This window comes from Numida meleagris, chromosome 1, assembly GCF_002078875.1.
Source record: "Numida meleagris isolate 19003 breed g44 Domestic line chromosome 1, NumMel1.0, whole genome shotgun sequence".
Lineage (NCBI taxonomy): Eukaryota > Metazoa > Chordata > Aves > Galliformes > Numididae > Numida > Numida meleagris.
The window spans coordinates 75,057,977-75,072,006 of NC_034409.1; the positions used below are offsets into that span (position 1 = coordinate 75,057,977).

At 43.3% G+C, this 14,030-nt stretch overlaps 1 long non-coding RNA gene across 1 annotated transcript; it reads left to right on the forward strand.

Moving 5' to 3' along the window:
- On the forward strand, window positions 9,195-11,492 carry LOC110392459. Its single transcript, XR_002434390.1, has 2 exons — window positions 9,195-9,460; window positions 11,093-11,492. It is a non-coding gene; the product is annotated as an uncharacterized LOC110392459 (long non-coding RNA).

Below are 14,030 nucleotides of genomic sequence, written 5' to 3' on the forward strand. Positions count from 1 at the left end.
ACATCTAACCATTAGATGATAGATTCTAATGTAATCTCTGAGCTACTTTACCTAGCCACAAACTATAAATGTTATATAACTTTCAAGACTGCTGCCAACATTAGAAGCAGAACCAACTCTGAAGCCATGTGGACAATCTCACTTCCTTTTCCAAAATTCACCATATATTCACCTTGTATATGATTCCATTGTTATTATTATGAATAATAGCAATCAAGAAAAGTGCAGTTTAAAACAGAAATGGAACAAGCAGAGAATAAGAGAGTGGCATTTATAGTCACACAATCAAAAGAACGTAAGATTGGAAGGGACTTCTGGGGATCATCAAGTCCAATTCCCTGCTAAAGCAAGTTCCCTACAGTAGGGTGCACAGGAAACCATTGAGGTGAGTTTTGAATATTGCTAGAGAAGAAGACTCTGCAACCTCTCTTGGGCAGCCTGTTCCAATGTTCTGCCACACTCAAAGTAAAAAACATGTTCAGATGGAACTTCCTGTGTTGCAATTTTAGCCCATTACCTCTTGACCTGTCACAGCACACCACTGAAATGAGCCTGGTTCCATCCATTTGACTGCTGCAGTTTAGATATTTGTAAGTGTCTTCTCTTCTCCAGGCTGAACAGTCCCAGATCTCTCAGCCTTTCTCATAAGAGAGACTTTCCAGGTCCCTAATCATCTTTGTAGCTCTCAAGCTGAACTCTAGTTCCCTGTCTTTCTTGAACTGAGGAGCCCAGAACTTGACACAGTTCTTCAGATGTGACCTCACCAGGGCAGATTAGAGGGGGAGGATCACCTCCCATGATCTACTAGCAACACTCTTTTTAACGTACCCCAAAATACCATTGGCCTTCTTGGCCACAAGGACACACTGCTGGCTCATGGTCAACTTGTCCACTAGGAAACCTTCTTCTTAGACCTCCTTTCCAGCAGATCAACACCTAATCTCTAGTGATGTGCGCAGTTATTCCTCCCTGGTTGCAGGGCTCTATACTTGCCCTTATTAAACCTCATCAGGTTCATTTCTGCCCAGCTCTCCAGCCTGTCCAGCTCTTGTAGACTAGCAGCACAGCCTTCTGGTCTATCAGTCACTCCTCCTAGGTTTGTATCATCAGTAAACTTGCTGAGAGTGGACTCCCTTCATCCCTTCATCCCTTCATCCAGGTCACTGATGAAGTTGTTGAACAAGGCCAGACTCAGCACTTACCCCTGAGATACACTGTTAGTTATAGGCCTTCAACAAGACTGTTCCACTGATGACAATCCTCTGAGCTCTGCCAGTCAGCCAGTTCTCATTCCACCTCACTGTCCACTTATCTGTCCCATGCACCCTAAGCTTACAAAAAAGCAGGTTATGGGAAACAGTGTCAGAAGCCTTGCTGAAGTCAAGGTACACAACATCCACCGCTCTCTCCTTATCTACCCAGCCAGCGCTGACATCACAGAAGGCTACCAAATTGGTCAAGCATGATTTCCCCTTGGTGAATCCATGTTGACTACTCCTGATAACCTTCTCATCCACTTGCTTCGTGATAACATCCAGGATAAGCCAGAGACAGAGGTGAGGCTGACTGGTCTGATGTTGCCTGGTTCCTTCTTCCTGCCCTTTTTGAAGACTGGAGTGACATCAGCTTTCGTCCAGTCTTCACATACCTCCCTCATTCTCCAAGACTTTTCAAAGATGTTAGAGAGTGGTTTGGCAATCACTTCTGCCAGCTCCCTCAGCATTCATGGGTGCATCCCATCAGGTCCCATAGGTGAGACTAAACATGTACAAGTCTGTGGGTCTAGACTACATGCATCCCAGTGTTCTGAAGGAATTAGCTGTTGCAGTTGCCAAACTGCTCTCCATATTTGAAAAGTTGTGGCTGTCAGGCAAAGTTTCTGGTGATTGGAAAAAGTGAAACATCATTCCCATTTTCAAGAAAGGGAGAAAGAAAGACCAGAGGAACTACTGTCTGGTGAGCCTCATCTCTGTGTCTTGGAAGATTATGTAGCAGATCATTCTGGAAGAGATATTAAAGCACGTGCAAGGTGAGGAGATGTTCTGAGACAGCCAGTATAGCTTCACCAAGGGCAGATCATGCCTGACCAATCTGGTGGCCTTCTATGATGGAGTGATGGCTTCAGTGGACACAGGAAGAGCAATTGTTGTCATTCTGCATGGACTTCTGCACATGGACCCATGAGAAAATAATGAGGTTCAACAAGGCCAAGTGCAAGGTATTGCACTTGGGTTAGGGAAATCCCAGATATGTCTACCAACTGGGAGAAGTCATTAGAGTTGTCCTGTTGAGAAGGACTTGGAGGGTTCTGGTGGATGAAAAGCTGGGCATGAGCCAACAGTGTGCGCTCACAGCCCACACAGCCAACAGCATCCTGGGCTGCATCAAAAGAGGGGTGGCCTCTTTTGGCCAAGCAGGGTGAGGGAGATGATTGTCTCCCTCTACTTTGTCCTTGTCAGGCTCCATCTGGAGTACTGCATCCAGGCCAGAGATCCCCAGTACAAGAATATGCAACACTGCTGGAGCAGGTCCAGAGGAGGGCCATGAAGATGATCAGAAGGCTGCAGCATCTCTCCTATTAAGAAAGGTTGAGGGAGTTTATCTTGTTTAGCTTGGAGAAGGCTCCAGGGAGACCTCCCTGTGGCCTTCCATTACTTGAAGGGAGCTTGTAAGCAGGAAGGAGAGCAACTTTTTATATGACTTGCCAGTGATGGGCCAAGGGAGAATGGCTTTAAATGAAAAGAGGGGAAATTTAGGTTAGATGTTAGGAAAAAAAACCTCAGAGAGTGGTGAAGCACTGGAACAGGCTGCTCAGAGAAGTTATGGATGCTCCATTCCTGGAAGTGTTAAAGGCCAAGCTGGATGAAGCCATGGGCAGCCTGATCTACTGGTTGGCAACCCTGCCCATGACAAGGGCGTTGTAGCTCAATGATCCTTTGGATCCCTTCCAATCCAAGGCGCACTATGATTCTATGAATTGGGTGCATTTATTTTGCCTAGATGATTTCTATCAAGATCTTCCTCAACTAAGGGGAAGTCTTCCTTTCCTCAGACTCACTTTTTTACCTTCATGGTCTAGGATTTCTGAGGCCCAGACTGAAGCTAAGAGAGTTTTCAGTATCTCCATCTTCTCAGCATTCTCTGTTACCAGGGCACCCCCCTCATTAAGCAACAGACCCACATTTTCCTGGTCTTCCTTTTGCTGTTGACATACTTAAAGAAGCCCTTCTTGTTGTCCATGACCTCCTTCACCAGATTTAATTCCATGTGGGCCTTGCCTCTTCACAGGCTGCTCCCAACCTTCACATTCCCAACCATCCCTTCCTTGTTTGTAAGAGCAAGGTCCAGGAGCACAACTGTCCTTGTCGGCTCCTCCACCACCTGCATCAGAAAGTTATCTTCAGTACATTGCAGGAACCTCCTGACCCATGTCCATGCTTCAGTGAAAATCTAATCTGCACAGTTTTTTTTATTAATGATCACACATTGTCACTCTCTCTCAGTTCAGAACCTTTCCATTTCTTGTTACTATGCCACAGTAAGATAGATGAAACCTCTGGAATAATAATGCTATGTTCATCACTTATATGGGATGACACTACCTGACTGTTGGTATCTGCTGTGTTAGAAAAAGCAAGGAATCTTCCTTTTTTGGGATCCAATAATAGTAGAGGAAAAGTGCCATGTTTGGAAACCCCCGCCAGGTTTCTGCTTTTTCTTCCCTATGTACTGATACCATTAGAAATTGAGAATTCTACATAAGAAAGCAAAAAGACTGTGTTCTTCACTGTGTAATGCATGTTGAGTCATGAAAAAACAGATTCCAGCAGACTACTTGCTATTCTTATAATAAGCTTGACTGAAAAAATATAAAGAACTTAACTGTCAGAAGGGAATCAGTTGCTCAGAATTTGCAGTGCAGTTATTGACTCTCCACAGCAGCAGATTAGTAGCCAGAATGTAGAACCGTTGGCAGTAACTCCGCCACGTTCTATACCTGCCTCCTCAAACAACTGTTTGTGGTCTGATATGCATTCATTTCAAACCCAGAACTTTCAACCTCCGTCATTCTAGTCTTACAGCTGCCTAGCCATTCCCAGCATATGGTTCTCAAAACAATCTACCAACTCCTCTCTTCCTGTCCTGCATCCCTGTACTTACTTATGGTTTCTTCATGCAGTTCTACCTGTACCATTTGCCCTTACCCTATTACTTGGCTCTTGTAGTTCTAGGTACTCTCAAGGGCATCTGCTTTCAGTCATGTTCTTGGAGTCCCTCACAACAGTCTAGAGTGTCCCCATGTTCTCCATCTCTATCAGTTTTCTGATCATGGCATCAAAATCAGCCAGTGGGTGTGCCTTTAACCACCTGGCACTATCCTGTCCTCTGAGGAATATGGCCTTAGGGTAGGATGCAGAAATTCACTGATAATGATCTTTCAGTCCATTTCCTTTCTTCCCTTCATTGGCTCCTTCTTGCCTCAAGGCCTTTTCTGCTCAGTTTTGGGAATTACTTTACAGCCTCCTCCACCTCTCCTTACAAATCTAATAGGTTTTTGACCTCACATAGGGGAGTCATCTGATGCAGACAGTGATAACCTTCCTGGTGCTGCTAATGGTCCTGTGCTTCACTGGACCAGAGAGCTGCTTTACTAGATTTAATGCACCAGCTCTTTCAGCCTGGTGAGAGAGAAAGCATACATTAACTAGTTTGTCTGATCCCTGTCCCCAAGACCAATCTGAAAGCAGTGGCCAGTGAGCAGTACTGGATTACATATTTTGTCTTTGCACATCACATCAATACATGTTGCAGTTAGTTACATGAGGAAAAAATGAAATATTGAGTTAAATTCTCTAGAATTATTGCAGACTCTGGTGTCAACGGTTTACGGGCGTTCGGCCCGGTTCCGTGACGAAGGGGACGGGGGATCCACAGGCCCACGCCCCGGGAAAAGGGAAAAGGGGAAAAGGGTAAGGAGATGGCCCTGAGAACAAAGAACAGTGGCAACAATCTGAAGAGAAACAAACTAATTTACTAAAAAAAATATCGGAATGCAAAACAACACACTATAATACAATATAATTACAATTTAAGCTGATAAATCCAATACAGAGAGAGAAAATGTCCCAAAATCAAGGTAGGCCTTACTCTACTACCGACAATAAGACGGCTGGAGAGCGAGGTGCTGCCAAGACGAGGGACAGGAGGAAAAAGGGATGAGGTCTCGTGATCTGCAAGTTTTTATACTGCGAACTTTTATCTTTTCCCTCCAGCTGGAAAATGGTAACAGAGGAGCAAAGTACCGTGGGGACTGTAGTAGTCCTTCTCTTCTGAGAACCAGGTATATCCACTACATGATGTTATGATGTGGAATACCAATAACCGAAAATCACAAAACCATGACACTCTGGTTTACCCATTTGTTTCAATTTTATCACCTCTCTCATAGGTTGCTCATACTACATCCCTCTGGATCCACTCTATGGACAGGGTAATCCATAGCCACTGTTCTTTTCCACCCATTCTACCTCTGCTTCAGAGGAATCCTAGGGCAGTCCTTTAGACTACACTAAGAGTCCAATATTAACTACAGAAATGCACCCTTACCTCTTGGTCTCATTAGAAAAGCACAACTTTAAGCAAGGATCAGTTGTTTAGTGCAGTCACTGTGACAATAAGCATGAAATGACCATGATGATTCTAGAAAAGGTCAAGACCAGGAGCAAGATTTCGATCGTAAACTAACTCTCCTCTATGGCAGGAAATTATGTTAATGTACCATTATGCAGGCCAGGAGACCCAAGGAGAAAAAAAAAATTCATTCAAAATATCTCAAATTTAGATACAATATCCAACAAATTCAAATTGCTATTTTCTGTTCCTTCCTCACTTCCAGAGGAGTTTCTTTACCTGGAGGAGTTTCTGAGAAGTCTGATGACTTCTCCTGCTTCATTTCATAAACACTACTACCTGTTTCTTATTTATAACTTTATTTTTCTCCTAGATATATTTACCTTTAAAAATAATGTATTGATCTTTTTAACTGTTATTATTACTGACATAGTTATTTGAGCTAGAGGGTTTTTTTGTTATTGGTTGAATTCATCTATTGAAGATAGATTTGTATAATGTAAAGGAATCTGTTCACAATGGGTGGCAATGCTGACAAAGTGTGATTTTATTTCGGGAATAAAAATTAAATTTAAAAAAAAAGGTCTGTTCTATTTTAATGCTTTAAACTTTTTTTTGTTCTTTCTCATGCTGACTTCATAAAGATTGTAATTTTCACACATACCTTCACCATCTGATGCAAAACACTCTGTAACAAGGAAATATGTTGTTCATTCCAAAAATAATGCTTCTTATTTATTTTCATGGAAACTCTCACAGATACAAAGAGCATAGTAACACTATTTGATAGAGAAAATTCTCAGCTACAAAACACTATTTTTTAACATAGTCAACATCATTAGCTATGCATTTCTGCCAGTGATGAACAAGAGCCTGCATATTGCACCTGCAAAAATCAGCAACAGCGGAGGTAACCCACTGTCACTGCACCACCCACCACCTGCCAGATACAGGGAACAGACACAGTGGTGTCAGCCACTGCAATGAGTATAGTTCCCTACTCTCAGACACTGGAGAGGGAGCAGTGCTTGTTCCCAAACCAGCTACCTAGGGGACACTGATGTGAGTGTGGGCTCTGCACCGGCAGCTGGAGTGAGGCTGCAGATCCTACAGACCATGTGCCTGGTGCAGACTGCTGGGATGGGGGCCAAGTGTCTGCATCTTCCTTAACCTGATGTGTGTGTGTGTGTCTATTTGCTAGTAGTAGGAACCTCAGGTCCAGGCTGAGGTATCAGGTGGACAGGGGAAGTCCGTGCTGGTACACTTCCAGGGACTTGCAAATGTGAAGGGGAGTAAATGGCCCAGGGTGCTGAACAGACTGTGCTGATACTCAAAGAATGTGCAAATGCATGTGCTCTTGTGAGTGCTGTGTGCGTGCCTGCACCTGTGAAATTGTATCTCTACCAGAAGGAAAGGAAGAAGGAGGAGTCTCAGCCGTTTGTAGGTTTGTGTGAGTCCTGTGTGCAACTGTTGTTGAAGGCATCCTTAACCAGAGCAGCCTGTGTGTCACTGTGTCATGTCAGTGACCTGTGTCTGTCTCTTCATGTATGTCTCTGGGATACATATTCAACTTGCTACCCGCTGGAAGGGAAAAGCAGCAGCCACGTAAAGTAGCCTGGGCAGATATGGCAGGCTCCCAGGCAGCAGGCTGGGCGCCAGTCAGATGGGAGATGCCTTTTGTCTGGAGCAGCTGGAGTGGCTGCAGAGCAAGCGGCCACACTCTTTATCTCACTACATACATCGTTATCTGGATCTAATATTCATCCATTAGAAAAACAGTCTAACAAAAGTCTGTATTTAAAGAGTTTTTTGTCACCTAATCTTCCTCTTTAACTGTGTCTCACCAACACTGATATCAGAGCAACAGAAGATGTTGAAGCAAGCATCATGTATCAGACTCCCTTGCTGAGGCAGGAGCCTAGATTTAAGACAGAATGAATACCATGACCTTGGTTTGTAGTAGGAGTTCCCACACCTGGGATTATTTACTTACCCACTTTGGTTAAATAAAGGTGCAAGTGAGGACTTGAAAGTGTTCCATGTTCCCTGTGAGGAATGCACACTACCTTTGATATGCAATCTTACAGTCAATTGTGTACGGATTCCCTTAGATCCAAGCATGCCCCTGGAAGCCGCTTTACTAGTCCCACTGCAGAATGGAAAATTCCACATTCCTGTCCCACTCCCTCTTACTCTGCCCTATGATCTGCATCTAGAGATCTGTTAACCCTTCAGTATATAGCTACTGATACCTGGTATATTGATCTCACTTCTTAGTGCACACAATTCAGTAGGAAACATTATGTGACATACACCTCTGTATTGTTAAACCATTAAATTTAATTCCTGAAAAAAATGACGGAGTAAGTTCCTGAAATCCTGATTTCATCAACACTCTCTGGGCTGAATGTAATACATTTTGAAGACTAGATGAAAAAGAAAAAGCCTACAACCACCAACAAAAAAAAACAAGTTGAAAATTTTGAACAGCAAGTTGATGATGACCAAAGCCCACTACCTGGTAAAGAGATCTCAGCATCTGTAAATTAGAGTGTATATGTCCTTGCGTATTTTTACTTCTGTACTGAGTTGAGTAATCTTGGGAGAATTACTATATTGAACTGACAAGCTAAATTCCTGATATGCCTGAATTGCAGATAGGTTTGGAGCATTTTGAAAAAAAGAAAAGAAAAAAAGTTATGATCTTGAATAGAAAGACCATTATTAGTAGGAGAGAAGAATAAATAAGTAAATAAATAAATGGTAAAAGAGAAAGCCACTGGTAATATAAAATTCTACATGAATTCAGGGACTGTGGAAAATATCTGGTACAGAAAATAATAGTTGGGGTTCAATGTGAGTTTAAAAATTATTAGAGAATTGTCCCATGAGCTACATGGTGGTAAGTTAACATTAGAGACCTAGATAGAAAAATGTGCAGACTGAGATTTCATTATAGTGGGCAGTTTGGTCTGGCAAGGTGAAAGGTAACATGAGTTTTACATATATATATACACTTGTGTCCAAAGAGTACGTACTTTGCCAGAACAGATATTTCTGCATTAGATGTTGTTAGGTCACCATCTAGAGGACATTAAAAACCACTTTCTTACAATTCTAGTGCTTTTAAAAAGTATATAATTTATTATTCTCCACACAGAGTACCAAGCAGCACAAAATATGAATTATTAGTTAAGCACAGAAGTGGTACATTACATCTTCATTTCCCTTTCAATTGCATCAGCCTTATAAAATATTTTTTTCCAATTTCAGAGTTACTTTGGGCACTACTTGTGAGGTGTGGCTACAGAAATTATCGGGATTAAGCATGATCTTTCACATTAGGTGATCTTCTTTTGTTATCACTCTTTTTTGTTATCACAGACCCATTTCATATTTTCACTTTCTGACTTTGAGTAAAGATATACTCTTGCTTATTCCCAAAAGCTTTCACACTCTTTTTTGTGCTTCAGGATGTTTTAGCTAACTATGGGGTGAAGTCCACAGTGTTTCAGCCTAAAAGAATATGACAACTTTGTATGTCAGAAGAGCCCTCTGATGTCACAATGTAAGACCATGTTGCTAGGGAAATTCTGACTCCATTATAGCTGAAACGAGTAAAGAACAGAAGTATCTTGAGTTGGAAAAGAGATTTGAGTGAGGATTAATCCAACTCTGATGGTTTCCTTGGGGTTTACCATTTATGTGGTGGCTATATTCCTGGTCACTTCCTGCCTAGTCTTCTCTAATGCCTTCATACCACTGAGAAGCGAGACCATGATTCACGCAGCCAAGGAGAGTCAGCAAGAGGGAAACAGTCCATCAGCAGGTGAGAAGATGTGCTGAAAGGAAAGGATGACCAAGAAAAGCAGATGAGATAGGATATATAGAAGCTTGGTTTTGCAAAGACAAAAGCAGAAGAGGAATTAAAAGAGGTATGAAGGGACAGTGGGGACCAGCTGCTCCATAAGGAACAGGAAGCCACCAGCCAAGAGTTATAATACCTGCAGAACAGAGCTCTTGCTCACCAGGGCCCAGTCCCCACAGCCCCAGAGCAGCAGCAACAGGGCCATTAGTACAGACCTGGGGAAGAGATTGGCGGGCAAGTCCATCATGATAGGGCAGATCTGAGTTCAAGCTGAAATCTTAGTCATTGTCAGGTTCAGATTCAGTGACAGTAACTAGGGTCAAACACAGCCTCACCCTACGTTTAAACCAGACAGAAGATGAGGGAGAAAGCAGAAGCTTAGGCAAGCCAGGACCATTAAAGCTTCTTAGTTCACTCATGACTCTGACTGCAGCCTCCATTCTCAGCAGGCTCTCATCACACCTTACAGAGTAAGGATTCAGAATGGACAGGCTGTAGTCACAGAATCACAGGATCATAGGGGTTGGAAGGGACCTAATTGCTGCAGGATGCCACAGGGCAATTTACAAGAATGAAGAGCCAGGAAAGAGACAGGAAACTGAGAAGTGGATATGGCTTAGTGTGTGTGTGTATCAGGGTGCCCATGATGATTTTTGGAAGCTCCGCGAGCTTTAAAAGGAAGGTCCAAGCCATCTCTGTGGAGTACAAGAGGCTAAGCATCCTGAGGGTGCAGGAGGCCTCACTCAAAATCCTGGGTGCTGGACAGGGGATGAAGAGATCAGTGCCCAGGACCACATTGGTCCTTCATGAGAGATCATAGGCCCATCTCCATATTATTCAGCTTAGGGCACTAGAAGGCCCAATCTAACTTTCAGCAAGTTCCAGCTGCTTTCTAAGGGACAAGAAGCCAGCAGATGAGTGTCTATTCAGCAAGGCAAGAAAGGCAGGCCTGGGGATGTTTTTTAGGATCAGTCAGGAACATAGATCATTAGGCAAGTCCATGATTTTGAGGCAGTTAAAGGTAAAGCCAGGGATGAAAGTAACCAGGGTCAGATTGTCCAGTGACTACTAGGCAAGTCTATAGTGATAATGCACGTCCAAGATTAAGGCAAGTTAATCTGTAGGTTAGGAGCCAGAATAACATGTCAAGACTCCAGTCAGTGGTTCTACTACTGCCTTTGTACATAAGTTCCATTGGTAAAATAGCAAGAAGGGTGGTCTCCCCTTCCTGGAGGATCACTTACTACCCTGCAGCAATTGCATGCACTCCAGAGGGCAAAGGTAGAGAAGTTTTAGTGAGGTTTACACAGCTTGTATCCACACACATCAAGGAACCACACTTGGGAATAATGAGAACAGTATGGGGGACAGGGGGTGAGCACTGAGGGGCAGACTGAATAGAGTAAATCCAAGAAAAGCACAAGGGAAGCTAATAGAATGGGAAAGGCTGTGAATAAAAAGCTGCCAGGTATGAAAGAGAGAATGTACACACAGGGAGAGTGAAATGAAGTCTAGAGTTTAGAAAGCAGGAAGAGAAAAGAGATGGAGACTCAAAACAAAGCTTATGTTGTCCACATCCACCTGTGGCTGCAGGCTGGGAGAAAATGGAAGAAACATTTGTAGCCTCATCTACCGGAGAAGGAATGAAGTTAATCGATATGGTGCTGCAGGAGGCCTCTCAGAGAATGAAGAATTCAGCAGTGAAGATTCTTCTGTTGTATCTGGCATTTTCCTTGAACATTAGCATAATGATTCTCATTTTTTTATTTGTGACATAAAGAGCAAGATCATCACTGTCGTCATGGATGCTGACAATTTGAATATCTACTTGTGTTTCATGATCACATAGTAGGCAGCAAGGCTTCTTTTCAACATCCACATCCCAGTGAACCTGCAAACACTGAGAAAAAGGACAGAGATCTTGTGCACATATTCAAAGTGCTTTTTCTTCCTTCTCTCCTTGAAAAGTACAATAAATTCAATGTACAGTTCATGCATTTTTTTCTAGGCCAGACCTCCATTCCTGCACTTCCCACATGCTTTTCAACTGTGAGATGAACAGGTTCACACTGTGCTGGGTGATGAACTGGCTCAGTGGTAGAGCTCAAAGGATTGTTGTCAGTAAGAATTAGCCTTTGTGCAAATCTTTGTATGTGCACCCTAAGACACATGTAAGACAATGAGGTGACCCAAGATAACCAGCATTGTTTCATCAAGGGCATATTGTGCCTGATCAATCTGCTGGCTTTCTACAATGGAGTGGTGGCTTCAGTGGACAAAAGAAGGGCAACCAGTGTTGTCTATCTGGACTTGTGCAAGGCCTCTGACATCATCCCACACCATATCCTTATCTCTAAGTTGGAAAGATGTGAATTTGAAGGCCAGACAATTCTGTGGATAAATTGGTTGGATGGTCATAGCCAGAGGATTGTTCTCAAAAGCTCAATGTCTAGGCAGAGGCTAGTCATGAGTCGTGTCCCTGGGGACTGGTACTCTTTAACATCTTTATTAGTGACATATATGGTCACATATTTATTAGTGACATAGATGATGGGTGTTATGGTTTTGTGATTTTTTGTTGTCGGTATTCCACATCATTACATCATGTAAGGTACGGGCAGTTAAAGAGTTAATTCCCTGATTACTGCAAACTACCTTTTTTGGTGTGGCCCTCTGAGGGGGAGGGGAGGAGGTGCACTCCCCAGGGGTCTTTGCGTTAGAGGGGGTGGTGAAGCCGCGTGGGAGATGCGGGGTCTGTTCCTTCCTGCCCGGCGGAGAAAGCACGTGGTCCTCCTGCAGTTTACTGTGTAAGATTTTCAGCCTGTAAACTCTCTAATATAATTCTACTAGCCTCATTTTGATATATTTAGTAAAGTTGGTTGTTCCTCCTCAGATTGGTGCCGCTGTTTTTTGTTTTTTTTTTCTTTTTCCCTCTTTCCCTTTGTCTTCCCAGGTGGCGGCTCCGCGGCTTCTCTGCCGCTTTAGCCACCGGACCGCCGGGGGCTGGCCCTTACCGCCGGCAGTTTTTTTTTCCTTTCCTTCCTTTTTTTTCTCGTTTTTTTTCTTTCGGGCCTGTTCCCCTTGTCACGGACGCAGACCCTTAGATAATACCGTGACAATGGGATTGAGTGCATCCTCTACAAGTTGGCAGATGACACCAAGCTGAGCGGTGCAGTTGACTCTACAGAAGGAAGGGTTTTCATCCAGAGGAATCTAGACAGGCTCAAAAAGTGGCCTACATTAACCTAATGAGGTTCAACAAAGCCAAGTGCGAGGTGTTGCACTTGCATCCAGGCAATCTCAGATATGTCTACAGGCTGTGAGAAGAAGTCCTTAGAGCAGCCCATCTCTGTATGTGTATCCTTAGAAATAGCAAATATGTACTTTTATCTTTGTCAGGTTGACCACCCTTGAAACTGCTGAAGTGATTAAATGGAGGATCTCCCAATCACAGTGCCACTACTAAACTTGTCTTTGAAGACAGAAGGATCTTGAAAAAACATGTAGTTAATTAGCAAGTCTAGCTAGCCTGCAGGTAGTGAGATTATCCCTGTCTTGTAGGCTGGATAAGTGAGTAGTGATCAAGTGATAAGAATATGTATAAAAAAGCATTGTGAAAATCCTGGAGTGTGCTAGCTTTGTGAAAGACCATCTAGCACCCAAAATTTGCACAACTTTGCAATAAATGAATGTCTTGTCTATGTGTGTGAGACCAGCTTATTGCACACTGGGTAACATATCTGCCTTTCAGACAACAGGATTATAGTGTATGGGGCTACATCTGTCTCATGGACAGTCAGCAGCACTGTTTTCCAGGGCTCAGTTCTAGGTCCACTCCTGTTCAACATTTGTATCAATGATCTGGATGCAGGACTGCATGTTTGCTGATGACACTAGACTGAGGGCTGCTGCTGTTGAGGGACAGAGGGATCCAGATAGATTGGAGCACTGTGCATTCACTAATAGCATAAAGTTCAATAAAGATGCCAAGTTCTACATCTGGGAAAGAGTAATGCCAGATTCAGATACAGAGTAGGAGATGAATGGTTGGATAGCAGATCATCAGAAAGGGATTGAGGGTGCCTCTACAATATAGACAGAACGTTAAGATATTTGATACTTGAGCAAAGGAGGGCAACAAAGCTGGTAAAAGGTCTGGAAGTCATGTCCTGTGAGGATGCTTGGGCTGTCCAGTCTGGTGGTGAGGAGGACAAGAGGCAACCTCCTTGTGACTCTCTATAACCTCCTCAGCAGCAGAAGCAGAGAGGGAGGTGGCCAGCTCTTCTTTCAGGCAACAGATGGCAGTACACAAAGGAACAGCACAAAAATGTGACAGGGAAGGCTCAGCCTGGACTGTAGGAACGATTTATTTAATGTGAGGGTGGTCAAAACACTGGAACAGGCTTCCTAGTGAGTTGGGTCATGCCCCATGCCTGTCAGTGTTCAATGGGCATTTGGACAATGCCCTCATTAATATTCTTTAATAGCTATGAGGTGGTCAGGAAGTTGAGCTAGATGATCTTTGAAGGTC